Source organism: Sus scrofa, chromosome 9, assembly GCF_054392235.1.
Source record: "Sus scrofa isolate SSC_HxYL_T2T_F1_AM1 chromosome 9, Sscrofa_HxYL_maternal_Yorkshire_Landrace_v2.0, whole genome shotgun sequence".
Lineage (NCBI taxonomy): Eukaryota > Metazoa > Chordata > Mammalia > Artiodactyla > Suidae > Sus > Sus scrofa.
The window spans coordinates 2,962,816-2,989,698 of record NC_139391.1 but is presented as its reverse complement, the minus strand read 5'-3'; the positions used below and the strand labels follow the sequence as shown (position 1 = coordinate 2,989,698).

Sequence of the window (26,883 nt, the reverse complement as noted above, 5' to 3'; positions counted from 1 at the left end):
ACCGGTGGATTTTGAGCTAATGGGTCTCAGGCTGCCATGAAGAAATAAACAACCTGTAAGAGCCAGTATAAAGAGGTTATCGTTTGCTCATTATATAACTGCCAGAGGCCATGTCTTCTATTGCTCGTATCTCTAGCATTTGGCAGAGTGCCTGGATCATAGCAGGGACTCAGTTGATAATTAAGAAAATGAAAATGAAAGAAGGAATATATCAAGAAAGGAAGGGAGGAAAGAAAGAAGGGAGGAAAGAAGGAAGGAGGGAAAAAAGTCCATTATGTTCTCAGTTCTTAAATTTTCCTTTTTATTTTCCTTTGCTCCATGATTCTGTTACTTGAGATGTTGGTTAATCGAAAAAGTTAATTACATATTTTATGTTATTTCTAACAAATATTTAAGTTTTTGGCAAAACACTACTTTGGAGATTTGTTTACAGAACCATGTATTAATTGTAAAACTCCCAGAGAAGATGCAAACTATAGTGTTTACTTGGATGGGTTTGAGTATCTGTGTTACAAAAGTGCTCTTCACAGAAAGCAATGCAATAGAGGAAGAGAAAAGCTAGGTGAGGAACAAACTCCTTGGCTGTTTATCCCAATTCATAAAGTAGCAGAAACTCCTTACACCAAAGGAAGTCAGTAAATATGTTGGCAGCTTTTGTAGGTCAACTTAAAATTAGTAAAAAATTCTTCTCTTTTGCTTTCTAAATACAGAACAGGGTTGTTTGCTCTCTTGAATGCAATGTGCATCTTTTTAAAATGATATGCTGCCTCTTGCAGTAGCTCTTGGGCAAGATCTAGTTTATATCTGTTTGTCAGCCTAAATCTGACTCCTTGAGAGGCAGCCTCAGCCTCAGTCTGGATCACTTGCAGAATTTCATATGAGTAACTACAACTGCAACCCTCATTCTCTTCCATGTGTGATATCTTTAACCAACTTCCTAATCTGAGCTGTTGTCTTCTCTATGATATCCTCTTCAAACTCTTCCACAGAGGGTCAGTACACTTGGAACTTTTGACAGGGGATGGCATGTTTGGGATAATTGATAGAAGATGGCTTCTTTGTACTGGCGATACTGTATTTTGTTCACAGTATTGGGATGCTGTTTAAAATGCTCCAGGAGAATGTTCTCTAGCTCAGTATCAGTATCAGGACCGTCGTCAGATGGGAGTGTGGGAGGCAACAGAATGGACACGTTCTTCTCCCAGATCGTGTTGAACGTGTCTCTCAGCTCCTTATCATGGAATTCATTCCTGTTGGGGGACACAGCCGTCCCTCTGACTTTTTCCACTAACCTATGTTCCAGTTTTACTTTTTGCTCCTTCAAAAGGTCTTGTGTTTTCTTTCTGTTAATGAAATCCTCACATTTTTCATAGTTTCTACTATAAGATCCTCTTTAAGATTCTTCAAATCAACGTCAAATACTCCTTTCCACTGAGCCGAGATATCTCATTTTCTGTCTTCTCGAAAATACCGTTTAAATTCTTGCTTAATGACTCCATGTTTTTCCACAACTCGAATCTCAACTGAGCGTCTCTTGATCTCTTTGACTTCTCTGTTCTGAATCTGGTTGGTCAGCTGATTCTGCAAGTCTAGCACTTGGCTTCTCAGGTCCCAGGTCCAGCTGGTGTACTTGATCTCCAGTTTATTCATGGCCGTGACCTCTTGAGTGTTCTTGAACCTGAAAATGAAGTTCTCATTCACTAAAGCCATCTGTAAATCCTGAACCCTGACTTTAAGTTCTGATATCTTCAAAATACTTCCTTTGGATTCTTCTTTGGCATTCCTAAGAATCCTGCTTTTTCAGCTCCTGAACATTAGGAGATGCCCTTGGGGGAGAACCTTCCCAGAGGTGAGCAAAGTAATGGGTGTGGGTCTTGACATCAAACGTAATGACATCTCTGAAGTGGCACACCTCTGAGCACTGTTCACATGTGGCTGCTGCAATTGTCATTTCATCTAGTATCTCTTGCAGCCACCTCTCCCTTTCCATACTTTGATTTGTATCTATAGTTTCTTCTATGTTCTGATGAACAAATAAGCACCTTGGTGAGATACTGTTGTTCATCCTGAGAAAGGCATGGACAGCTATTTGTGGAATATCCTTTATTTCTGATAAATCCTTCCCAAAAATATTGATTACAGTTAGGTTTCCAAGTCCAATGACAAGAGTTGCCAACTCATTTTCCTCATTCTGTGCTTTGTTTATGAGCTCCAAAGGCTGAAGTCTTTCTGTGTCCACAATGAGCATAAAATCAAAGCCCAGCTGTTCTCTGAGTGCCTCATCCATCTTCAGAAGCTGCATGTAGGCACCCCAAGTACACCTCCCAGCCCTGCGGCTCAGCTGCAGCCCAAACATGGCATTCAGCAGAGTGGACTTTCCTGAGCTCTGCAGGCCAAGGACAGAGAGAACAAACACCTTTTTGTCTCCAAGTTTCTCAGAGACCTTGTCATAAGCAGCTACCACCCACCTCAGGGGCACATATGAAGCATCGCCATCCATCAGCTCAATGGGAACACCATATATCATCAGATCTGCAGTCGTGTGGGAAAGGGAGAGAAACAAGGTATCTTTTGTGGAGGAACCTTCTTCAAGAGCTTCATAGATCTGACCCACCTCTCAAGCGATGTTCAATTCCTAGGGCAAAGTCCCTGATCTCTTTGGAGACAGCTTCTAGCTCAGCCTCCCAGCATCTGAGGAAGTCTCTCCTTGACGCTTCTGCTTCTCTGTTCGCACCTGAGCCAACAGGGAACTGTGTCTCTGGTGGAGCTTCTCTGGCTCTGATGTGGTTAGTTGGTCCATTAACATACCCAGCCCTGCAGAAAGGAGACTGAAGACTTTCAAGCAGGGACTTCATCAGGTCATTAGGGTTAATAACTTTGAGATACTGTTCACGGTGCATTTTCAGCTTTTCCTCCTCAGTCTCTTTTTTTTCTTTCTTTTTTTTTTTTTTTTTTTTAGTCTTTTTGCTATTTCTTTGGGCCGCTCCCGGGGCATATGGAGGTTCCCAGGCTAGGGGTCTAATCGGAGCTGTAGCCACTGGCCTACGCCAGAGCCACAGCAATGCGGGATCCGAGCCACCTCTGCCACCTACACCACAGCTCACGGCAACGCCGGATCCTTAACCCACTGAGCAAGGGCAGGGACCGAACCCGCAACCTCATGGTTCCTAGTCTGATTCGTTAACCACTGCGCCAAAACGGGAACTCCTTCAGTCTCATTCTGGTACTCCTGTTTCCGTTTTTCCTCAGCTGATGACGTTCCGCATCCTTCTTACACCAATCATGCCATAGACTTCTCCGAAGAGATATTAACTTCTACTTTATCTCAGATAATTTTACTTTTCTCAAGATGTCCATAAGGATGTCAGCTTCTTTTCCTGCTTCTTGGCCATCTCTTTGGTCCTCATCAGTAATAAGCTCATACTTCCAAGCAATATTGTCGCAGTCAATATTGGGAGATCCAGATTTTTTCAGCAACTGGGTTAAGGCAGCTGCAATTTTATCAGCTAATTCTATTTTATTTAGATTCTTGATTCCAGTTCTCCCTTTGTGAGCAGGATTCTCATCTATAAAATTTTCTACATTTTCAAACAAACAGATGAGAGGTTTGGGTGAATTCCAAAATTCAAGTAGAAGGGAGCTTATTCGTTTCGTCAAAATCGGAAGTTGCTAGGGGAATAACCATGACCGAGGAGACCTCCTGCAGGAACTGAACCTGCCTCTCATGTATTTCAGCATTTCCATGGAGGCTGGTGAAGGCACCGTAGTTTTCAGATCTGTCCTCAGCTCTCCCACCTGGGCAGAACCAGCAGTTTCCACCACACCTTCTATCAACAGACATCTATTATTGTCTTCCCTAGAGTGATGGAGGAAAAAACGGTCATGTTTGCCTTTACTTGGGAGTGAATCCAAAATCTGTGATTTGGAAGTAGAGACAGAATTTCCAGTTCTTATGAAAGGTACAGTGTGTGTAGGTGGCCAACTGATCAGCTGGTTATTAAAACTCCTGATTTTTTTCTGTCATCCTTTTTTTTCCACCTCTCCCCAGCTTCTCCTGATTTGCCTGAGAGACCAAAGAGGGAATTCAGTTTGGAAGTTGCAAGGATTTGGCACCAAAACTGGGAGAGCAAATTTACAAATGGAAAGTTTGTTTAAAATATATGTCTTGTAAAGTCATCTGTGCAGTGAAGAACTGCCATCTGTATGTCCATTGGGTAGATGCAAGTTGATACTGTAGTTGACTGTATTTCCTTGGCAATGAAAAAGTCCTCAAGCGTTTTTCCTAGTTCTGTGGCTCTTAGTGTCTGGGAAACTGTAGGTAGTCTGTCTATATTACCTCTGTAAACTAGATACCACAAATGGTAATCTAATACCAAACGTTTGTCTAGAAAACAAAATAGTAGCTCCTCCTCACCTCTTGGTTGAGTGCCATGGAGGGAGGTCTTATTTATCAAAAGAGAATTGACTTGGGTCATCTTCTTGGGATAACAACTCTCCAGATTAAGCCACTTGATCAAGTCAGAAAAGTGTTGATTTTTGCTTATTTCTTCCTTTTTATTGCTCAGTTGAGGATCCCTGGGATAAGAAGAGGCTTCTTCGGGTGTTTTCTTTGAGTTAGGTAGAAAGATGTTTCTAAGTTTCTGGAAGGAAAAAGAGATAATGATAATGACTTTCTTCTCTCTATAGCAAGGCGATTTCATTGTTTATCATTTATGAATAGGCATGGATATATTTATCAGTTTCCCCCAAATAAATTGAGTCCTTTTATGTGGGAGGCCATGAGATGACCAAGCAATGGGGTACAATACCGGGCCCACCTTAGAGAGATGAGTAAGTAGCCAGTTATACTGCCCTGTGATACGAGTCTGAAGTTATATAAATGGTAGCAAGTTCAAGATGTATTGGCCAGACATTTGAAGAAGTTGATAGACCTTCTTGGGATGCAAAATGAGGAAAAGCATTACCAAACTGATAACACATGTATCATGAAAGGGAGCTAGGAGGCAAAGAGAATTTGAAAAGAGATAGAAAGGAAATTACCACAAGGTGGATATTGTGTTGACTGCTTTGTACATACTATATTTTTGAATCAATAGAATTTTATCAGGCAAAGGAGTAGGTAGATGGGTGCATTCTAGAAAAAGAGAACAGAAAAGCCAAGGCAAAGGAGTGTGAAAGTCGGGTGTATATAGGAAACAGAAAGTAATCTAGTATATATGAGCAGAGCAGAGAATGAGGACAGTGAGGGGAAGTAAAAAGAAAATGAATTTTTTTTTTTATTGCATGATCATTACTTTTCACAATGCCCCTATTATTATGGTTATTATTCCCATTTTGGAGAAGAATTGCTCATAAAAATCAAGCCACTGCCCGTGGTCACACAGAAGTGAGCAACAGAGACAGGAGTCCTGGCCAGATCCCTCTGGGATCCTTCTCTTCTCCAAAGCACCTTGGAGGCATCTTGGTGCTAATGTGGAAAGACCATGCTGTGACATGGGCTAGGAAGCCAGTGAACCTCCGAGATTCTGAGCAGCCTGTGATCTGGACACTCCACTCTATTCCAAGCCAAAAATACCTTCCCCAGGGCAGATTACAAACCTTCGACAGTGTTAGTTGTGGTGTATCCTCTTTTGGTCTTGCTTCATTCTCCTGCTTCCTCTTTATTTGTCTTTTCTGCACCTTTTTCAGTGGAAGATCCAGCTTTGGAGGGAAAATAATGTTCCTTATTCTCATCATTAGTAAAGCATGAAGTCAGAATTGTAGTGTTGCTGAAGCTTAGCCTCTTTCCCACTTGCAGCCGCTAGTTTGGTGCCAGCAGCATCACATCAGTAGGCTCCACATTAGTGTGACCCAAGAAAAGATAGGGCTATTTTGCTAGGGGAATGAGCAGGAAATAGGGAAAACTACCTCATGGACTGAGAAGTCTGGGGTGTAAAATGACACAAAGAGAATAGTGATTAAAGGGCATGAGTCAAGGTAACTCTTAAGAGTATTGCTGATGCATAGAGCGCCGGCAGTCGTAGCACACTGACTGACCTGGGGGTAAGTGAGAGTTAGATAGGGGTGTGATGGCTTTTAATAATTAGGTTCTTTTCATCTCCATACTTCTAAATTTACTGAGAAGGGAGGTCTAAGTAAAGCTGTCAGAGAGACTCCCGTCTGGATGAAGATACACATACATATATATTTGTTGTAGTTGTTGTTGCTAAAAACGGTGATTTAAAGTGGTCAGACGTTTCTCCCACACCACTCCCCAATCTTGAGCATCCTCTGTATCAGCACCTCATATTTCTAGGCTGCTCACAGATTCTCCCAGAGTCTCCTGGATCAGGATGGGCCATGTGATCATCAGTCCTTGGGAAAAAATGAGAGTCAGGCTGATACGGATTAAGATTTGGTTGAGAATAAGGTTAACACCCAGCTAATGATTGAGATTGGAGGAAGCAAGAGGTGGCATGACTGAGCAGCAGGCTTACCTGATTAATGGCAGCATGTCAATGGATAATATTGATAATGATAAAGTAATGGCACTAACAGACCTAATATTATAAAGCTATCACGAGTGGTAAAAGCTGCTATTCAGAGAGACGGCAGTCATCCCCAAAGAAAAGTTGAATTGAAAGGATTTATTTTGTGAGAGAAAGGTCAAGGTAATGTTCTGTATGCTTCGAATTTAACTGCATTCATGAATTATTTTACCAAGCAAATTGAAAAAATATATTTTAAAAATATTTTAGGAGTTTCCTGGTGGCCTAGCAGTTAAGGAGCCAGCATTATCGCTGCTGTGGAGTGGGTTTGCTCTCTGGCCTAGGAGCTTCTGCATGCCATGGGCACAACCAAAAAAAATTTGAGTATTAACACTCTCCTTTACAAATTAAGATTTAAAAATTTCTATGCTTCATGCTGTTGAGCATGCAATAAGAGGGCCATGCTCATATACTGTATATAACTAAGTTAGCATAGTATTTCTAGAAAATTACTTGGTAATGTGTGTGTGTGTATATATATATATATATATATATATATATATATGTATATATATATTCACATATGAATATTAATGAATATATTCATACCCTTTGACTTGTTTCAAGTTTAGAAATTTAAGAGAATGAAATAAAACGAGCATCAAGGAGTTCCCGTCGTGGTGCAGTGGTTAACGAATCCGACTAGGAACCATGAGGTTGCGAGTTCGATCCCTGCCCTTGCTCAGTGGGTTAACGATCCGGCGTTGCCGTGAGCTGTGGTGTAGGTCGAAGACGCGGCTTGGATCCCGCGTTGCTGTGGCTCTGGCATAGGCTGGCAGCTACAGCTCCGATTAGACCCCTAGCCTGGGAACCTCCATATGCCGCGGGAGCGGCCCAAGAAATGGCAAAAAGACAAAAAAAAAAACAAAAAAAAAACAAAACAAAAAACGAGCATCAAGATCAACATGAAGATGATTTTTCTCAACATTATTCATAATGTTTATATTTTGGAAACAACAAAACATCTTTTTTTTTTTTTTTTGTCTTTTCTAGGGCTGCACCCTTGGCATATGGAGGTTCCCAGGGTAGGGGTCTAATCAGAGCTGTAGCTGCTGGCCTTCGCCACAGCCACAGCCATGTGGGATCCGAGCCACGTCTGCAACCTACACCTCACAGCAACGCCGGATCCCTAACCCACTGAGCGAGGCCAGGGATTGAACCTGAAACCTCATTGTTCCTGGTGGGATTCTATAGCCACTGAGCCATGACGGGAACTCCAACAAAATGTCTTAATGGCATTCTGGCAAAATTATTTACAGAGCACCAACAGAATGCGATAATAAAAGAGTTTAAAGTAGAACTTAAGAATTTTTGTTTAATACTATGGGAAAAGCTTATTATGTGTTTTAAGCCCCCCAATCGCTAATGATATAAAATTATATAGAAAGTATAATCTAGGTGAAAAAATAATCTAGATAAAGATAACGTGTGCTACATTGTTTGTTGTGTGAGTCTCTTGGTGGGGACATGACTGGTTTTTTTTTTTTTTTCAAATTGTTCTCAATGTTTATTGAACACATTATTTTTACAGTTAAAAAACCACATGGTCAATAAGAGCTAAAGAGAAAAGCACACAGTGAGTTTAGGTGAAAAGGCTAGTACTTTCAGTCAAGGTAGAAACGGGAATGGCTTCCTGAGGTAGCTTTTCAGTTGGGGCTTGAATAATGGGCAGAAATGAAGACTGTAGAGATCACAGCCAAGTGGCACAGGCTCGTTGAAGACTGAGCCCTAATCACTGGACTTAGAATACGAACTTCTCCTCCCCAGTGGCACAGGCTCGCTGAAGACTGAGCCCTAATCAATCACTGGACTTAGAATACGAACTTCTCCTCCCCAGTGGCACAGGCTCGCTGAAGACTGAGCCCTAATCAATCACTGGACTTAGAATATGAACTTCTCCTCCCCAGTGGCACAGGCTCGCTGAAGACTGAGCCCTAGTCACTGGACTTAGAATACAAACTTCTCCTCCCCAGTGGCACAGGCTCGCTGAAGACTGAGCCCTAATCAATCACTGGACTTAGAATATGAACTTCTCCTCCCCGGTGGCACAGGCTCGCTGAAGACTGAGCCCTAATCACTGGACTTAGAATATGAGCTTCTCCTCCCCAGTGGCACAGGCTCGCTGAAGACTGAGCCCTAATCACTGGACTTAGAATATGAGCTTCTCCTCCCCAGTGGCACAGGCTCGCTGAAGACTGAGCCCTAATCACTGGACTTAGAATATGAGCTTCTCCTCCCCAGTGGCACAGGCTCGCTGAAGACTGAGCCCTAATCACTGGACTTAGAATATGAGCTTCTCCTCCCCAGTGGCACAGGCTCGCTGAAGACTGAGCCCTAATCACTGGACTTAGAATATGAGCTTCTCCTCCCCAGTGGCACAGGCTCGCTGAAGACTGAGCCCTAATCACTGGACTGTAGAATATATACTTCTCCTCCCTGCCTTCCCACCACGTCAGTAAATTTCCTGTGGCATAATAGGGGAACACACCTGAAAAGACTATATATCTCAGACCTTACCTAAGAAAATTCCAGGGAGACCCAAAGACAACAGGAGACAAAAACAAAGTCACTAGAGGCAGTTTTAGTCTCTGACACAAACAGCAAGCAGTAAGCACAGCCTGACTCCTAGCTAGATAAATGTAAAACCTCACTCTAAAGGCCTGTCCACCTCAGTTTCTTTTACCCAGTACATTATGGCTGTCTTTCAACAAAAAATTACAAGGCATGCTAAAGAAACAAACAAACAGCAAACAAAGAAAAAACCCCACAGTTTGAAGAGGCAGTGCAAACATCAGACTCAAACTCAGGTATGGCTAAGATGTTGGGGTTAAATTGGAATTATAGATATGAATTTTATCTCAAAATAATTTTTACAAGCACCGTGACACACAACTCCTTTTATCCTTTATGCTCTCAATGTCTGTATTGAATTAATTCAGAGGAAGATTTCAGGGAAAGTCTTGAGTCATGTCCAGAAAAGAGAGGGGTAGGTTAGGTCTAGACTAACATTCTTCTGTTGCCTGATGGAGCTTCTCTGCAAGGCTGCTGGTTTCTAGCTTTCGGGACCTCCTGAGTCGCCGTCTTGGCGTATTCCTCCCTGTAATCCTGGATCAGTGGGCCAGCGAGTCTCACTGGGGTTGCATGCTGGATGGTGCTCCGAGGCAGATGGTCGTATCCCTCAGCAAGAGCTATGTTTGTGAGTTGGAACTTGAACTTTATCAACTCCTCCTCTAAAAGATCCTCAGGGATGTGAAGCAGATGTGCCCTCCATGTGCTTTTCATTCTGTGCAGCTGGGAAACCGATGACCTGCAGTGATTGAGCTGGAATGGAGAGAGGAATATGGATAATCACAGGAAAATGATGGAAAAACATGTGTAAGGTAGACAGTGTAAGAGAAGCGAGAGAAAGAAGAGGAGGTGAGAGCAGAGACTGTCCTGCTGGACCACCCCCCCTCTCGCCCCCGGGCCCCCCCGGTGTGTGCAGGTGATACATTATTGCCTGCACACAGGATGCTCCTCAAAGCACTCCTTCTCCACCTCTGGAGCTCCCAAGATTCTCTGTTCTGTTTGAAGGTGTGGGAAGGAGTAATACAGAGGTGTGCGTTATGCTGAAAAAAGGAAGGAGAAAGGTAGACGTTGTTTTCCAGTAGGTAGGAAAAAAGAGGGGATTATAGGCAGTTACAGTGAAATAAAGTTTGAAAGAGGACTGAATACTTCATTGTGTGTTTTAGGTGGATTAGAGATATTTTGAAAGATTTTAATTCACTCATGCAAATTAGTGCAAATGATAGGGATATGAAAAATCACTGTTCTAATTCTTTTGTAACCATCAGGTCCTCAACCTTTATCTCTGCCTCTTATTTCTTTCAGTCACTTTTTTGCATTATCCTGCAAAATAACGTTTCTAGGTAAGCAAGTATCTGAGGCTAATGCCATTATTACCGTCACCATCTAGGGGATCAGCAAAATCTCTGTCCTCTCCAGTATATCTCATCCCTCTCCACGAAAAGCCGGGCTGTTCCTGAAGTTACTCCTGGACGTCATTTCCTTTCCAACAGCTGTTTGGATTTTCCTCAAAAACTGTGCTGCTTCTCTGGGGCTCAGGGCAAAATATGTCACAATGATGAATTAATTGTTATTTTAAGTTAAGGTTACTTAAGAAAGAGCCAGTACAAGAGGGACGCTCTGTCCCTCCCTCCACCCCTGTTGAAAGCAGAGAATAAACCCCTCTTGAGGAAGGTTCACTCCCTGTATCTGGGGTAGAAGAACAACCTTATTGCCAGAGAAGGGGAACTGGGGCCAAGAAGCCTGTATAAACGAACCTTGTAACTTCTTTAATTTACGACCTGAAGCCACAAGTCTGTTTAGATTCTTTAGAAATTGACCACCCTAAACCTAATTTTCTTTGTCTTGTCAATTCCTTACAAGTTTATTCTTTCTTTGTATAGAAACTACCTGCTTTGGCCACTTTTTAGGTCCCATTTCCATGAGACCTTCATTAACACAAATTAGCATTTGTTTCTTTTTCTCCTGTTAATCTGTCTTATGTAGATCTTATTATCAGTCCAGCCACAAGAATGCAGGAGGGATAGAGGGTGATATTTCCTCCTCCCCAACACTACCTAACGTCTTCAACTCTCACAATTCTTATTACACTTCTATTTTGTCTTGTTATTATCGTTTTCTATGTACTTCAATTATTTTCCTCTGTTAGATTGAGAACACTGTTAATTAAATGGACAGCGGACCTATATTGAGCATCATTTTTTTTTAAGGGCCACAGGCACAGCATATGGAAGTTCCCAGGCTAGGGGTCAAATCAGAGCTGCAGCTGCCGGCTTACGCCACAGCGACAGCAATGCCAGATCCCAGCCACATGTGTGACCAACATCGCAGCTCACAGCAATGCTGCATCCGACCCACTGAGCGGGGCCAGGGATTGAACCACATCCTCATGGATACTCCTCAGGTTCACTTCTGCTGAGCCATTATGGGAACTCCTAGACTGAGCATCGTTGGCATTATGAGCACTCTGGCAGGTCCTTTGCACAGCTTTTCTCATTCATTTTTAACAAAAAATGAGGTGTTCTCTCATGGTATAGGTAACAAAACCAAGAGTGAGACAGAATAAGATTTCCAAGTTTCCGTAGTTGGTCTGTGGAAGAATGAAAACGCAAACTGAAGTTTTCCAATTCTAAAACCATGGTTTCCCCACATTTCCAATGGATATTGTATTACTTCTCATTGTGCATGCTTCAGTTCATAGCAGAATGCTTTTTAAAAATAGTCATAATTGTCAAAAGATTTAACTTTTGTTTATTCCCAAACATTTCCGAAAAATATCATTTAAAGCTCATTTATTTCTTTCTTATTTTCAGCACCAAAAAGTATATCAAATAATTGTGTAGTACCTACCACTCACCATGCTGTAATCCATGTACTGGATATTCAGTTGTGAACAAGAGAGTCAGAATCCCTTTCTACAAAGAACTGTCATTCCAGGACAAGCTGGGGTACTGGGCTGTGTGGGAAGGACAATATCTCCCAAATAAAAATATTCAAATGACTTTTCTTCTATGACGATGATGGAATATGGTGTTTTGGTCATACATTAGTCAGGGCTGGGGGTTAGGGAATGTTTAGGTTACTCTGGAAAAGCAATAGTTAAGTTAAATCCTGAAATAAAATAATACTTAAAAGACCATTAGGGAGTCCTGTTGACTCTATGGTTAAAATGTTATTTAAAATTGGTATATTGAAAAAATATTTAAATGGCTTATTCAAAAAACTACATGGCCATAAGAAAATAATATTGACTATCTACCTTCTTATTTTGCAGACAGCTAACATTTCAAACAAAAGTCAAAAAATTGATAAACGTACTAGAAGAAAAAGAAATGTATCATTGTTATTCTTGTGAGTGGTGTTCTTATTACTGATGTGGAGAATGCCATTCTGAGCAAGAGACGACTCCATGTCAGAGAGGAAAAGATCCGTGCGTGTGACTGTAAAACTCATTTCTGTAAGCTAAGAGATGCTTTGCACAAAGTCAGAAGAAAAGTATTAACTGTAAAATAAATACTTTCAACCCCTGTGTGAGGTAGACTACCAATTTACTTAACATATGAAAAGTCTTGCAAATGAATAATCAAAAATCCCACCAGCTCAATATAAAAGCAAATGACAACAGCAGACAGTAGGAAGAATATAAGCATCTTGTAAATAAGTGAAAAGATCCTAGCAGTACTAACAAATAACAGCAAAACTTACAAAGTGAGATATTGTTTTGAAAACCTGTGATCATTCACAGGGGTTGATGAGGGTGTGAAAATGGATGAAGCCGAAGGATGTGTTAGAAACCGTAATATCTATGAAAATCAAAAATCGCTCACCGTGTGATTCAACAGTTTTACCTAAAAAACGAAAACCGTTCTTCAGATAAATTCACCATTGCAGCACTTGAAATGTTATTGCAGTCGCATTAGGAGATACATCTAGATGACCTCATCAGCACCCGGTTAAATAAAATACTGTGTGTCAGTGAAGCCAGGGAATGGAATGAAGCAGCTCATCATGTGTTGCTAATGCAAGATCTCCAAAACAGTTTAAGTGAATAAAAATGGGAGGGGCTGTATGTCAGTTTGGTCCTTCAAGGAGCAGATGCCAAGATGAGATTAGACAGGTAAGCGATTTGTTGCAGGAAATGCCTGTGAGGAGTATAGGGGAGAAAGCAGTAACAGGCAAGGAGATCCTTGAGACACGGGGCTGGTCTGACATCCGAGGAAGCCGAGAGGAAGGAAGGATGGGGTAAAAAGAGGCTTCAGCCACAGCGAGTTGAAGGGAGTTCCTGGGGAGGTCTCTAGGGAATCCTGAGCAAGGATTGCTAGTTGAGGGAACGCCGTGATGGGCAGGATGGGGCCTTTCGGTGCTGAGTCCTTGACTGAGGCCAGACTGGGGGAGGTGTGGCCTCAGCGTGAACAGTCTGTAGATGCAAACAGGTGGCAGGTGGCGACTCTCGGTCAGCTCTCATTTGAGGAGGTTTTCTGGAAGAGCTAAGTGGCGCATCTCCACAACCAGCACCGTCTCCTTCTCAGGCCATGTGGATTTACTTTTCCAGACATCGTTGGGGGCAGTTCTTCCTTGATGCTCGGGGTCTTCTCTTCCTGAGAAGGAACTCAGGAGAGGAGGGTTAGATGTGACCTCTAGCCGACACTACTTCAGCTGCTCCTTGGGATGTGACCTGAGGCAATCTCTCCCTTTTCTATCATGAATTCTAGATTTCCCTTGCCATAGCTATGGATCGGGCATTTTGCAATTCTCTAGAGGGTGGTGCTGATCAAGGCTCTGCAAGCAGGAAAAGCAAACACACACTTAGAATAGGTATCAGTTCCCATGTTGATGAAGTGTTGGACCTTGCAGGATGGAGAGAGTAAAATGCAGTTGACTTGCTGACATGTATTCATTTGACCTTTCTGAGGAATAGTGCCCTGTTGGTGGCTCCCCATAGGTCTTTTTTTCTTAGAAGTTGAACATGCAGCAGCCACAGTAGCTACACTAGCGTTGCTAAGTGGAAGTTCCTGTTATTGGGTCCATGCATAGCCTACATATCTCCTGTTGTAACTGTTCATTTATGTGCCTGGCGTGTCAGGTCCTGGGGGGCTGATGAGGAAGAACAGATAACATGAACTGGTCTAGTCGTTTTTCCAACCCGATTGTGCGAGGTCTCTTCAGTGATGGGTGCTTTCTGGTGGACACGTGTGCCATAAAGATCTTCGCTGTTTGTGCCCACTGTTGTATATCCATGCACATGCTCTCCCCAAAGCCTTCTTATTTCTGATCTATTTCTTTTTAAGCCATGGACTTGCCAACAAAATTACTGGCGCCTGCCCAGGAATCTACACAAATCCTCGCCTCCTGCTACTGCCCTGCATACAAAGCCAAGGACTAAGAACAACATTTGGATTTTTCTAAAGGGAAGATTTTCCTTTCTCTACTGCTTTTCAAGGCTACTTACAAATGTGGCTTTAATGCAACTGCCTTCAACTCTCTGGTTGTACCAAGATCAAGCTGACTTGCCACCAATGAAGCTTGAGCTTTTTATTCTTGTTTTAGCTGTTTGTATGTGACCCCCATAAAGCGACAGATGTGATTTGGGACAGTGGTCCTGATGCAGCCATTGTCGGTGACGTGGGTTCAGGCTCCCCACCCATGATTACTAGTGTCCTCTGTTCCTGAACAAATTTGATCTTGGATATACCAGTTGCATCTTTCCATGGATTGCTGCTGGGTCTTTCTGACGGTATGCCTTGATGGGCCCAACATGGCCCAGCTCATGTGGCAGTTTCAGTCATATGATCTCTTTGTGCCTCATGGTCAAGCGTGCCGTAACTACCAGGGACCAGTGGCAGAGGGGAGCTGTTCCTCAGAACGCATGTCATTCTCTGGTGCAGATGACACAGCCTTACTCCAGAACTACTGCACCATGACTCTCCTGTTGGGGCTTACCATAAACGGAGCATGAACAAAACTTTTCTAAGATGAGCCATACGAAATGTTTGAGACTTAGTCAACCATACATTCTTTTTCTTTCAACTACTTAACCCTGCTTTTGTGGTGTGAAAACATCTCTATACAGTATTCAGATGAATGAGCATGGCTGTAGATTTATACGTCTTTTTAAAAAAAATGATGGCATATCAGTTCAGCCCATGGGCCATGGTTTTCTCATCCCTGCCATGAATTCCACAGTGGATCTTCCATCAAAATTGAAGCCCCTTAGGTTCTGCCGACTCCTGTAGCTCAGCAGTTGGTGGACTTGAATCGCAGCCTGAGCAAGTTGGAGACTCCTTTCCTCCCCTGGACCTGTTCACAGATGTCAGACTTCCTTGTCATCCGACATATGGGTCAGCAGAGTATTCCTTGATGTGGAATGTGTTGCTTCCAGAACTTAAGGAGCCCTACCAGGTGCTGTGCTTTATTTTTTACTGTAGTTAAAATGCAAGATGCAGTTCTTTGTCTTTTACTTTGGAGGGGCTAGTGTGACCATTGGAAACCTAAAATCTTTTGTTATGGCAAGTCCCTGAACTTGTGTAGGTGTGTCTCCTACTCTCTGAAGCGTGTGTCTTAAGAAGGCCACCAGCTTCTATCCGCCTCTTGCATTTCCTAGTCAGTTGACATGATGTCCTCAGGTAACTGATCCGTGTGATGTTCTGTGGGGTGGTCCCCTTTCTTTAGGATCATCATCATCATCAACATCATTATTTTTAGGAATACACCCGCGGCATATGGAGACTCCCAGGCTAGGGGTCGAATCTGAGCTACAGCTGCCAGCCTACACCACAGCCGTAGTAATGCCAGACCTGAGCCGCTTCTGCAACCTCCACCGCAGCTCATGGCAACGCGGGATCCTTAACCCCCTGAGCGAGGCCAGGGGTCAAACCCGCAACCTCGTGGTTCCCAGTCGGATTCATTTCTGCTGCGCCACAACAGGAACTCCCTTAGGTTTATTTTTTAAAAAAGGAAGAGAAAGCGCTGCTGTCCAAAACGGTAAATAAATTTCTTTGTCCATGAATGGGAAGTGTTTCTAGTAGTCTCTCACCACGACGTGGAAGCGAATGCATTTGTCTAGTCAGTGGCAAGTATGTTGTGCCTTAGTTCTTAGCGCTAGCGGTATTACCTGGCCAGTACTGAACCTGCAGTAGGGGTACCATTGGTTGAACGTGCAGCCACTTACAAGAATTTTTTAGGATCCACCTGTTACTCCAGAAGCCAGACTGGTGAATTAAATGGAGATGTGATGGGGACGACCATCGGTTTAGGTCTTTAATGTTGGTATTCGTCTTTACCACCCCCTGCACTGAGATTTTTTCAAAAAAAGATTTATGAAGGAGTTCCCACGGTGGCTCAGTGGTTAACGAATTCGACTAGGAAGCATGAAGTTGTGGGTTCCATCCCTGCCCTTGCTCAGTGGGTTAAGGATCCGGTGTTGCCGTGAGCTGTGGTGTAGGTTGAGGACGCGGCTCGGATCCGGCGTTGCTGTGGCTCTGGTGTATGCCGGTGGCTCTAGCTCCGATTGGACCACTAGCCTGGGAACTCCCTATGCTGCAGGAGTGGCCCTAGAAAAGGCAAAAAGACAGAGAAAAAAACATATTAAAATGTCAGGGTGGAGGGCAAATTTGCGGGCTTCTGTTTAGTTTTTCTCATTATTATAGCACTTACCACACAGGACAGGGACTCCATGTAGTGTTTAGTCTAATTGCCAAGTTTGTCATTCCTTGATTATACATTCTGGGAATGGGGACAGACCACTCTGCTGACTGAATGTGTGCCTGGCTTAGCTAGGACCCCGGTTATTACCTAGCCCCCAATTATGAAAAATGATACTTTGTTTCTCTAGGTGTCAATATCAACTGAGAACTCTGTTTCAAAGTACTTCCGAAAATGTCTGGGACCTCTCCTTCCCCCAGTGTATGTTTATCTGAATTAGTATCTCTAGGTCCCTTAGGGACAGTTAAAGTGTGTATTTGGTGCAGTGCTGAGGCATCCTTAAACCTTGGGACTCAAGTTGTCTTCTTAGTCAGTGGTTTTGAGAATGGCTGTAGTGAGTTACCGAGGAGGGTAGAAGTAGACTGGAATGGTAATAGAGAGCCATATCACATCACGTTACGACCCATCACATTGAGCCTTGATGACTCTTGTGCTGACTTTGACCTTCACGCTGGATGAAAAATGGAGCTCATTCAGTGTTTCAAACAAAGCATTGAAATGCTCTAGCCGAAAACATTTTGAAAAAGCTTTCTGACAGCCCTTTGGGGTGTGGTGTGTTGATCCGTAGGAAGGCTACTCTCAGCACCCGCAGTCGAGTGGTGGTAAATGGTTGGATTTTGGATATATTTTGACAGTACATTCCACAGGATTTCCCAATGAGTGAGTGAGGGAGAAGAACTATGGGTGATTTAGAGTGCTTTTTTATTATTTTTGTCCAGGGGATTGAAGTAATGGATTTACCTTTAACTGAGAAGAGGGAGGCTATAGGTCAGAGCAGGGTTTGGGTGAGAGAATAATTAGAATTCAGTTTGGGGCATGTTAAGCTTGAGGTGTCTTTAAGACATGTGAGTGGAGATGATGAGTAGGCAGGTGTTTGGTACTTGGTGAGAGGTGTGGTGTGACAAATGTATTGGGAATCCTTGATAGGTAGGTGGGTATTTAATGTAGTGTGAGGGTGACCTTGAGAGAAAGAGAGAGAGAGAGAGACAGAGACAGAGACAGAGAGACAGAGACAGACAGAGAGACAGACAGAGAGAGAGAGAGAGAGAGAGAGAGAGAGAGAGAGAGAGAGAGAGAGAGATGGAGAGAGGGACTTAATATAGAGGGAAGCCCAAAGATTAAGTCCTTGGGGTATATTACCCTTGAGAGACTGATAGAAGAGGAAAAGTCAGCAAAGGAGCATGGCCTAGGAAGACAGAGGCAAGTGGGCAGTATTCTCAAATCCAAGTAAAGGAAGCGTTTCAGGGAGGAGAGAGAGACAAAATGATGCTGGTAGGTCATGTAGATAACTAAGAATGAAAGGTTGGATTTAGCCTAGAGGCCATTGGTGACCTTTACTGAGTTGATGTCGGCTGCATTATCCTGGTTTGCGATACCAGCATCAACTTTGATTTCTCTCTTTTCCTCTGAAAGGTCTCCTCCTCCAACTCAATATCTAGTAAGCTTGTCCTTAATCGTATTTAAGAGCAGTGATTCATCACCTGTATTGGGGTAAACACCATTCTAGATGATGAACATATGGACATGACAAGGCATGAATTCTCTTCGAGAACAGCCAGTTGAGAATGGGTTGCAGGCATAACCACATTTCTTTATAATGGCAATGATAATTTTAATGACTAGAGTAATTTCTTCTGTTAACAAGACTTGTTCTGCTTTTTCTGCTGCTGCTGCTGCTGTTGTTACTGCTAATACTGTTATTACTGTAAGCATCCAGCATTACTGGAAGATATCCTCTGTGTCTGGCATATCTCAAGTAACCTTTACAACTCTGTAAGGTGGTCCCATTTTATGGATGAAAATGAAGCAGAGACAGATGAGGAAACTCTTTAAAAATCACATGGGAGTTCCCGTCGTGGTGCAGTGGTTAACGAATCCGACTAGGAACTATGAGGTTGCGGGTTCGATCTCTGCCCTTGCTCAGTGGGTTAACGATCCGTCGTTGCCGTGAGCTGTGGTGTAGGTTGCAGACACGGCTCAGATCCCGCGTTGCTGTGGCTCTGGTGTAGGCCGGTGGCTACAGCTCCGATTGGACCCCTAGCCTGGGAATCTCCATATGCCGTGGGAGTGGCCCAAGATCAAGAAATAGCAAAAGGACCAAAAAAAAAAAAAAAAAAAAATCACATGGCTACTAAATGTTGGACGTCCTATTCAAAATAGAACCACCTAATTTTGAAGTTAGTGTTTGTCATAACTAAAACTACCTCTCAAAACCTGCATCCCTACTAATTTATTCCCTCACTTGAAGTGACCTTCTCCCTGTTGCTTCCCCTTGTGCCTTCCTACTGGGAAAGCTTTTCTAAGAAATCACTTGCATGTGAAGTCATGTCTCGGGCCATTGGAGGAACCTAAGACATATTATCTTCCATGCTGCTAAAGAATCACAAAGGTGCCTTGCGTACGTGTCTGACTGATTGATGAGTGTTTGAAATAGTTGTGCCGACAGATAAAGTGTGGCAGGACATGGATATACTGAGACGCATTTTCAGCTATGTGTTACCATCATGTTTATTGAGAACATACCATGTTCTCAGTTGTGACTTCCTAAGGGGCCATGTCAGTGAATCTCAGATGAGCCTGCCTCAACTCATCCCTGCAGTCCTAATGAAATGTTACTCCAGTGCAAAGTAATAGGGAACTTGGGCGTGATGGTGTAACATGATAATAGCTTCTGCTTATAAACTCCTGAGATATGCTTCTGTCTTAAATGCTTTTGTATGGGAAATCTTCCCCAGAGCAGAATGAGAAATGCACTCTTTTACAGACAGAGCAGGTGAACACGGAGAAGTAAAACTACCTGCCTGAGATGTCTCAGGCACTCAGGCACCACTACTGCAGAGATGCCAGGATTAGGAGTTGTCATGGTACCATTAATGGTAGTGCTCAGACTTTCCTTCCCTGTCTTGTTCAGCCGTGTGTCATGGCACCACTGCGATGGGAAGGACTGCATGGCCTTTTTAGACCTTACTGAAGGGTCAGAATGATGCAGGGGAGTGATTGAAGAGATGTACAACTTTGATGGAAGGGGATAGAATGAATAGTTGTGTGTCTCCTATGTCTTTTCCACAGTCTAAGGGAAAAGCATCCCACATCTTAATGGGGAGGGGATTTTTTCAACACACCCAATCTCAGCTTGAGCTGCCATAACAAAGTCCCATAGACGGGGTGTCTTAGACCATGGAAATTTATGTCTTATGGTTGTGGAGCCTCTGAGCTCAAGGTGATTTGGTTCCTGATGAGATCTCGTCCAGGCTTGCGCTATTGCAGTGTGCTCACAAGAGTGTTCCTTGATTCGTGCTGGTGGAGGGCGAGGGATAGCTCCCTGGTGACTCTTCTTCCAAGGACAGTACTCCTATCATGAGGACCTTCCCTCATGAAGTCCTCTCACCTAATTATCTCCCAAGCTCCTCTCTGAAATCCCGTTGGGAATTAGAGCTTCCACCTGTGAATTTAGGGATAACACAGATATTTAGTCCATGTCACACCTCATTCAGTTGACTTTCCCATATTTATGTCCTCTGTCTCTGAGAGAGAGAGTGAGATCTAATTGAAAACTTCTTAGTGCAAATTTAAATTTTTAAAAAAATTGTATTTATTGTTAAAATTGTTAAAAAAATTGAAAAAATTTTTTATTGTTATGTCCCCAACACAATTTGTTTTTTCCACTGTACAGCATGCGGACCCAGTACACATACACGTGTACATACTTTTCTCCCATTGTCGTGCTCCTTTGTATGTATCTAGACATAGTTCTCAGTGCTACACTGCAGTATCTCATTGCTGATCCATTCCAAAAGCAATAGTTTGCATCCGTTAACACCCAAGCCCCGAATCCATCCCACTCCCTCGGACTCCCCCTGGGCAACAACAAGTCTATTCTCCAAGTCCATGATGTTCTTTTCTGTGGAAAGGTTCCTTTGTGCTGTATATTAGATACCAGATATGAGTGACGTCATATGGTATTTGTCTTTCTCTTTCTGACTTACTTCACTCAGGATGAGAGTCTCTAGTTCCATCCATGTTGCTGCAAATGGCATCATTTCGTTCTTTTTTATGGCTGAGTTTTGTATATACACCACATCTTCCTAATCCAATCATCTGTGGATGGACATCTGGGTTGTTTCCATGTCTTGGCTGTTGTGGATAGTGCTGCAGTGAACATGCAGATGCATGTGTCTTTTTTAAGGAACGTTTTGTCTGGATATATGCCCAAGAGTGGGACTGCTGGATCATATGGTAGTTCTATGTATAGATTTCTAAGGAACCCCCATAGTGTTCTCCGTAGTGATTGTACCAGCTTACATTCCCACCAACAATGGAGGAGGGTTCCCTTTTCTCCACACCCCCTCCAGCACTTGTTATTTGTGGACTAATCAAACCGAGAAACCTTTGCACAGCAAAGGAAACCCGAAAGAAAACAAAAAGCCAACGTACAGAATGGGAGAAAATCGTTTGAAATGATGCAACTGACAAGGGCTTAATCTCTAAAATATACAAACCACTTACACAACTCAACAGCAAATAATCCAATGACTCAATGGAGAAATGGACAAAACACCCAAATAGACATTTCTCCAAGGAAGATGTACAGACGGCCAACAAGCACATGAAAAAATGCTCAACATCCCTGATAATTAGAGAAATGCAAATCAAAACTACTATGAGATACCACCTCACACCTGTCAGAATGGCCATCATTAATACGTCTGTCTTCATTTAATCAACTCACATTTGATTCACATGGTTTGAACTTATTTTACAATCCATCACCCTCCTGGCCCATCCCTCTAGGCCTTGGGCTCTCTTGCTTAACTTATTTTGGAGATCCCTTGACTCTATTGATGTGGTGACCCCCAATTCCTGTGTCTCTGTGATCCCCACTTCCAGCGACTTGAGAGGCCCATCCAATGACCACATGAACCTTACCTCTACTGACCTACAGCCCTGGCCATGTCTAGTCCTGTGACCCACAGTGGGCCCAGAGTCCCTCGATTTTGCTGTCCAAGTGATTCTCATTCCTACTGGCTCCATTCACCCTACTCCACTGTTCCTATACTCTCTCCTGTGTGACCCCATCCCACTGACCCTTTCACCCTGCCCTCATCTTGATGGCACTACACTCTCCACTACTATCAAGAAAGCCACATTCACACATAGGCATGGTCTGTCAGTCCCAACTTGTTTCTTGCCATTTGAGGTGGGGGAGTTCTGGATACAACGTCTGAATTTCATTTAATAATCATTCTGCTCAAATGCCTGAGGAATTTATCAAAGATTTTTACTGATACACAAGTTTTGCTGGAAATTCAAAGTTAATATATGATGTACAATACGTCTTAGTTAAAAGTTTTAATAGATCCATTAAAGAAATATGAAAGGCATTCAGCAAATGTCAGCTTTGCACACTTATCAAGGATGCAGTGATATCAGAGACAGGTGCTGTATTATGCGTGGGTTCTGTTTTTACCCCCATTACAACTTCTTCCTATTAGTGGGTCCTTCCAACTCTCACTGAGACTATTTGTCAGGGAACAAAAGGCAAACTCTACGTTCAAGAACATCTAATTCCCTTCTAAGTTGTCTGTTCAGGATTTCTTTGGCCATCATGGCCATTTGACCTGAAACAGAGAGTATATGAGAAGCCCTTGGAGCACAAAGATAGCAGAGTCAGCACTCCTAATTGTCAGCTCTGAGGATCCAAGTCCTTTGGCTGTGTTCTTTGGACTGTGTGTTTTTGCTGATGGTAGAGGGGTAGAGCGTGTACCCTTGAATGAGAGCCAGTGGATGCCCTTATGTCGGGCATGGAGACATTTTCTTCTTTGCATCAGGATTCCTTCACCAGCATTGAGACCCTAGCATAAGTCACGGTTTCAGAAGCTATAGGTTTGCTGAATGGAGGTTTCTTTCCCCTCTCAGGTGCTTGGTTGTCTTCAGTAGGTTCTTCCTTTTTATTTCTGATCATGACGCTAAAGCTCAAAGAGTGAAAAGTCACAAGGGTGCCTGACTTGGCGATAAGCATTTTATTATATTTTATGACATAAAAAAGCATTTCTTACTGACATATAACCGCACAAAACTATATATTTTTTGATATTTTAATCTCTAATGAATAGTTTTATGTTATTTTTTTAATTTTTAAAATGATTTTTATTTTTTCCATTATACTTGGTTTACATACAGTGTTCTGTCTATTTCTACCATATGGCAGAGTGACCCAGTTTCTCTCTCACACACATACAGACATATATACATATATATATATATGCATTCTTTTTCTCACATTATCCTCCATCATGTTCCATCATTACTGTCAAGATATAGTTGCTTGTCCTATACAGTGGGATCTCATTCTTTATCCACTCCAAATGCAACAGTTTACATCTATTAACCCACAGACTCCCTGTCCATCCCATGCCCTACCCCAACCCTTTGGAAACCACAAGTCTGTTCTCCAAGTCTATGAGTTTCTTTTCTGTGGAAAGGTTTATTTGTGCCATATATTCTATTCCAGATATAAGTGATATCATATGGTTTTTTTCTTTCTCTTCTGACTTACTTCACTTAGTATGAGAGTCTCTAATTCCATCCACGGTGCTGCAAATGTCATTATTTTGTTCTTTTTATGGCTGAGTAGCATTCCATTGTGTATATGTACCACATCCTCTTAATGCATTCATACGGCATGGACATTTAGGTTGTTTCCCTGTCTTGGCTGTTGTTAATACTGGTGCAGTGAACACATGGATGCATGTGTCTTTTTCAAGGATAAGTTTTGTCCAGATATATGCCCAAGAGTGGGATTGATGGGTCATTTGGTAGTTCTATATTTAGCTTTTGAGGTACCTTCCTACTGTTTTCCATAGTGGTTGTACCAATTTACATTCCCACCAATAGCATAGGAGGGATCCCCTTTCTCCATACCCTCTCCATCATTTGTTATTTGTGGACTTGTTAATGATGTCCCTTCTGACAGGTGTGAGGTGGTATCTCATGGTAGTTTTGATTTGCATTTCTCTAATAATCAGTGATGTTGAGCATTTTTTCATGTTCTTGTTGGCCATCTGTACATCTTCCTTGGAGAAATGTCTATTTGGGTGTTTTGCCTTTGACAAGATTAAGCCCTTATCAGTTACATGATTTGAAATTATTTTCTTCCATTCCATATGTTGTCTTTTTTTATGGTTTCCTTCGCTGTTCAAAAGCTTGTCAGTTTAATTAGGTCCCATTGGTTTATGTTTACTTTTATTTCTGTTTATTTGGGAGACTGACCTGAGAAAACATTTCCGTGGTTGATGTCAGAGAATGTTTTGCCTATGTTATCTTTTAGGAGTGTTATGGTGTCTTGTCTTGTGTTTAAGCCTTTAAGCCATTTCAATTTTGTTTTTGTATGTGGTATGGGCATGTGTTCAAGTTTCATTGATTTACATGCAGCTGTCCAGGTTTCCCAGCAATGCTTGCTGAAAAGACTGTCTTTTTCCCATTTTATGTTCTTGCCTCCTTTGTCAAAAATTAATTGACTGTGGGTTCTGGGTTTATTTCTGGGTTCTCTATTCTGTGCCATGGGTCTATATGTCTGTTTTGGTACCAGTACCACACTCCCTTAATGACTGTGGCTTTGTAATATTGCCTGAATTCTGGGAGAGTTATGCCTCCTGCTTGGTTTTTGTTCCTCAGGATTGCTTTGGCAATTCTGGGTCTTTTGTGGTTCCATATAGATGTTTGGATTGTTTGTTCTAGTTCTGTGAAAAATGTCATGGGTAATTTGATAGGGATTGCATTGAATCTGTAGATTGCTTTGGGTAGTATGGCCATTTTTATAATATTAATTTTTCCAATCCAGAAGTATGGAATATCTTTCCATTTCTTTATATCTTCTTTAATTTCCTTGATGAATGTTTTCTAGTTCTCGGCATATAAGTCCTTTACCTCCTTGGTCAGGTGTATTCCCAGATATTTGATTTTTGGGGGTGCAATTTTAAAGGGTATTGTATTTTTGTATTCCTTTTCTACTATTTCATTGTTAGTATACAGTGTTAGTATATGACTGATTTCTGAATCTTAATCTTATATCCTGCACTTTGCTGAATTTGTTGATCAGTTCAAGTAGGTCTTAGGTCGAGTCCTTAGGGTCTTCTATGTTTAGTATCATGTCATCTGCATACAGTGACAGTTTTACCTCTTCTCCTCCTATTTGGATGCCTTTTATTTCTTTTGTTTGTCTGATTGCTATAGCTAGGACTTCTAGTACTATGTTGAATAACAGTGGTGAGAGTGGACATCCTTGTCTTGTTCCAGATTTTAGTGGGAAGGCTTTCAGCTTTTCTCCATTGAGTATTATATTTGCTGTGGGTTTGTCATAAATGGCTTTGATTATGTTAAGGGATGCTCCCTCTGTGCCCACTTAGGTAATAGATTTGATCATGAGAGGATGTTGTAGTTTATCAAATGCTTTTTCTGCATCTATTGAGATGATTATGTGGTTTTTGACTTTTCTTTTGTTACTATGGTGTGTGACGTTGATTGATCTGCATATATTGAACCATCCTTGTGCACCTGGGATGAATCCCACTTGGTTGTGATGTATGATCTTTTTTATATGTTGTTGGATTCGGTTGGCTAAAATATTGTTGAGAATTTTTGTGTCTATATTCATCAAATATACTGGCCTATAGTTTTCTTTTTTGGTAATATCTTTGATCTTGGTATTAGGGTGATGGTGTCATTGCTAGAATGACTATGGGAGTGTTCCATTTTCTTCAACCTTTTGGAAAAGTTTAAGAAAGAGGGGTGTAAGTTCTTCTTCATATAGTTGTTAGAATTCCCCTATAGAGACATCTGGTCCTGGACTTTTGTTTGTAGGGAGTGTTTTTTATTACATATTGAATTTCATTTCTAGTGGTTGGTCTGTTCAGTTGGTCTGTTTCCTTTTGATCCAGCTTTGGTGGGTTGTATGTCTCTAGAAATTTGTCCAGTTCTTCTAGGTTGTCCAATTTGTTGGCATATAGTTGTCGATAGTATTCTCTCATGGTTTTTTGTATTTCTGCTGTATCCATTGAGATTTCTCCTTTTTCACTTGTTATTATGTTTATTTGGGCTTTTTCTTTCCTCTTCTTGGTGAAGGTTTGTCAATTTTGTTTACCTTTTTAAAGAACCAGCTCTTGGTTTTATTGATTTTTTATATTGTTTTTTGAATCTCTATTTTATTGATTTTTCTGATCTTTATGATTTTTCGTCCTTTTGCTGACTTTAGGTTTTGTTTGTTCTTCTTTTTCTAGTTTATTCAGGTGGTCAGTTAAGTTGTCGATTTGAGATTTTTCTTCTTTTGAGGAAGGGCTCTGTCACTATGAATTTCCCTCTAAGTTCTGCTTTTCCAGCATCCCACAGATTTTGAATGGTTGTGTGTCATTATTGTTTGTCTTGAGGTATTTTAAAATTTCCTTTTTGATTTCCTCTTTGACCCATTGGTTTTTTAGTAGCATGTTGTATAGTCTCCATGTAGTAAGGTTTTTCTCCTTTCTTTTCCTGTGTTTGATTTTTAGTTTTATGCCTTTGTGATCAAAGATATTTGAAATAATTTCTATATTCTTAAATTTGTTGAAGTTAGTTTTGTGCCCCAGTATGTCGTCTATCCTTGAGAATGTTCCATGTGCACCTGAAAAGAATGTATATTCTGATTTTTTTTTTTTTTGGATGTAATGCCCTGAAAATGTCAACTAAGTCTAACTTTTCTATTATGTCCTTTAGGATCTCTGTTGCCTTATTGATTTTCTGTCTAGAGGACCTGTCTGTTGATGTGAGTGGGGTGTTAAAGTCTCCTACTATTATTGTATTCCCATCAATTTCTCCTTTTATGTCTGTTAGTGTTTGTTGTATGTATTTGGTTGCTCCTATATTAGGGACATGTATATTGACAATTTAATATCCTTTTTTTAATGGACCCTTTTAATGGGCTTTGTTTTAAAGTCTATTTTGTCTGATATGAGTATTGCAACTCCTGCTTTCCTGTCTTGTCCATTGGCATGAAATATCTTTTCCTATCCCCTCGCTTTTGATTTATATGTCCTTTGCTTTAAGGTGCCCTCTTGTAGAC

The 26,883-nt window shown here is 41.8% G+C and overlaps 1 long non-coding RNA gene and 2 pseudogenes across 1 annotated transcript in view; 1 reads left to right on the top strand and 2 right to left on the bottom strand.

The window, feature by feature from the left end:
• Positions 1-15,491, top strand: part of LOC146399656 (uncharacterized) — a 186,081-nt gene extending 170,590 nt beyond the window's left edge. The window contains exon 3 of the long non-coding RNA XR_014814503.1: positions 14,381-15,491. This is a non-coding gene — a long non-coding RNA (uncharacterized LOC146399656). The remainder of the gene's footprint in view (positions 1-14,380) is intronic.
• LOC146399658 (interferon-induced very large GTPase 1-like) lies at positions 633-2,927 on the bottom strand (annotated as a pseudogene).
• On the bottom strand, positions 3,181-13,648 carry LOC146399657 (interferon-induced very large GTPase 1-like; annotated as a pseudogene).
• Positions 15,492-26,883: the final 11,392 nt, after the last annotated feature.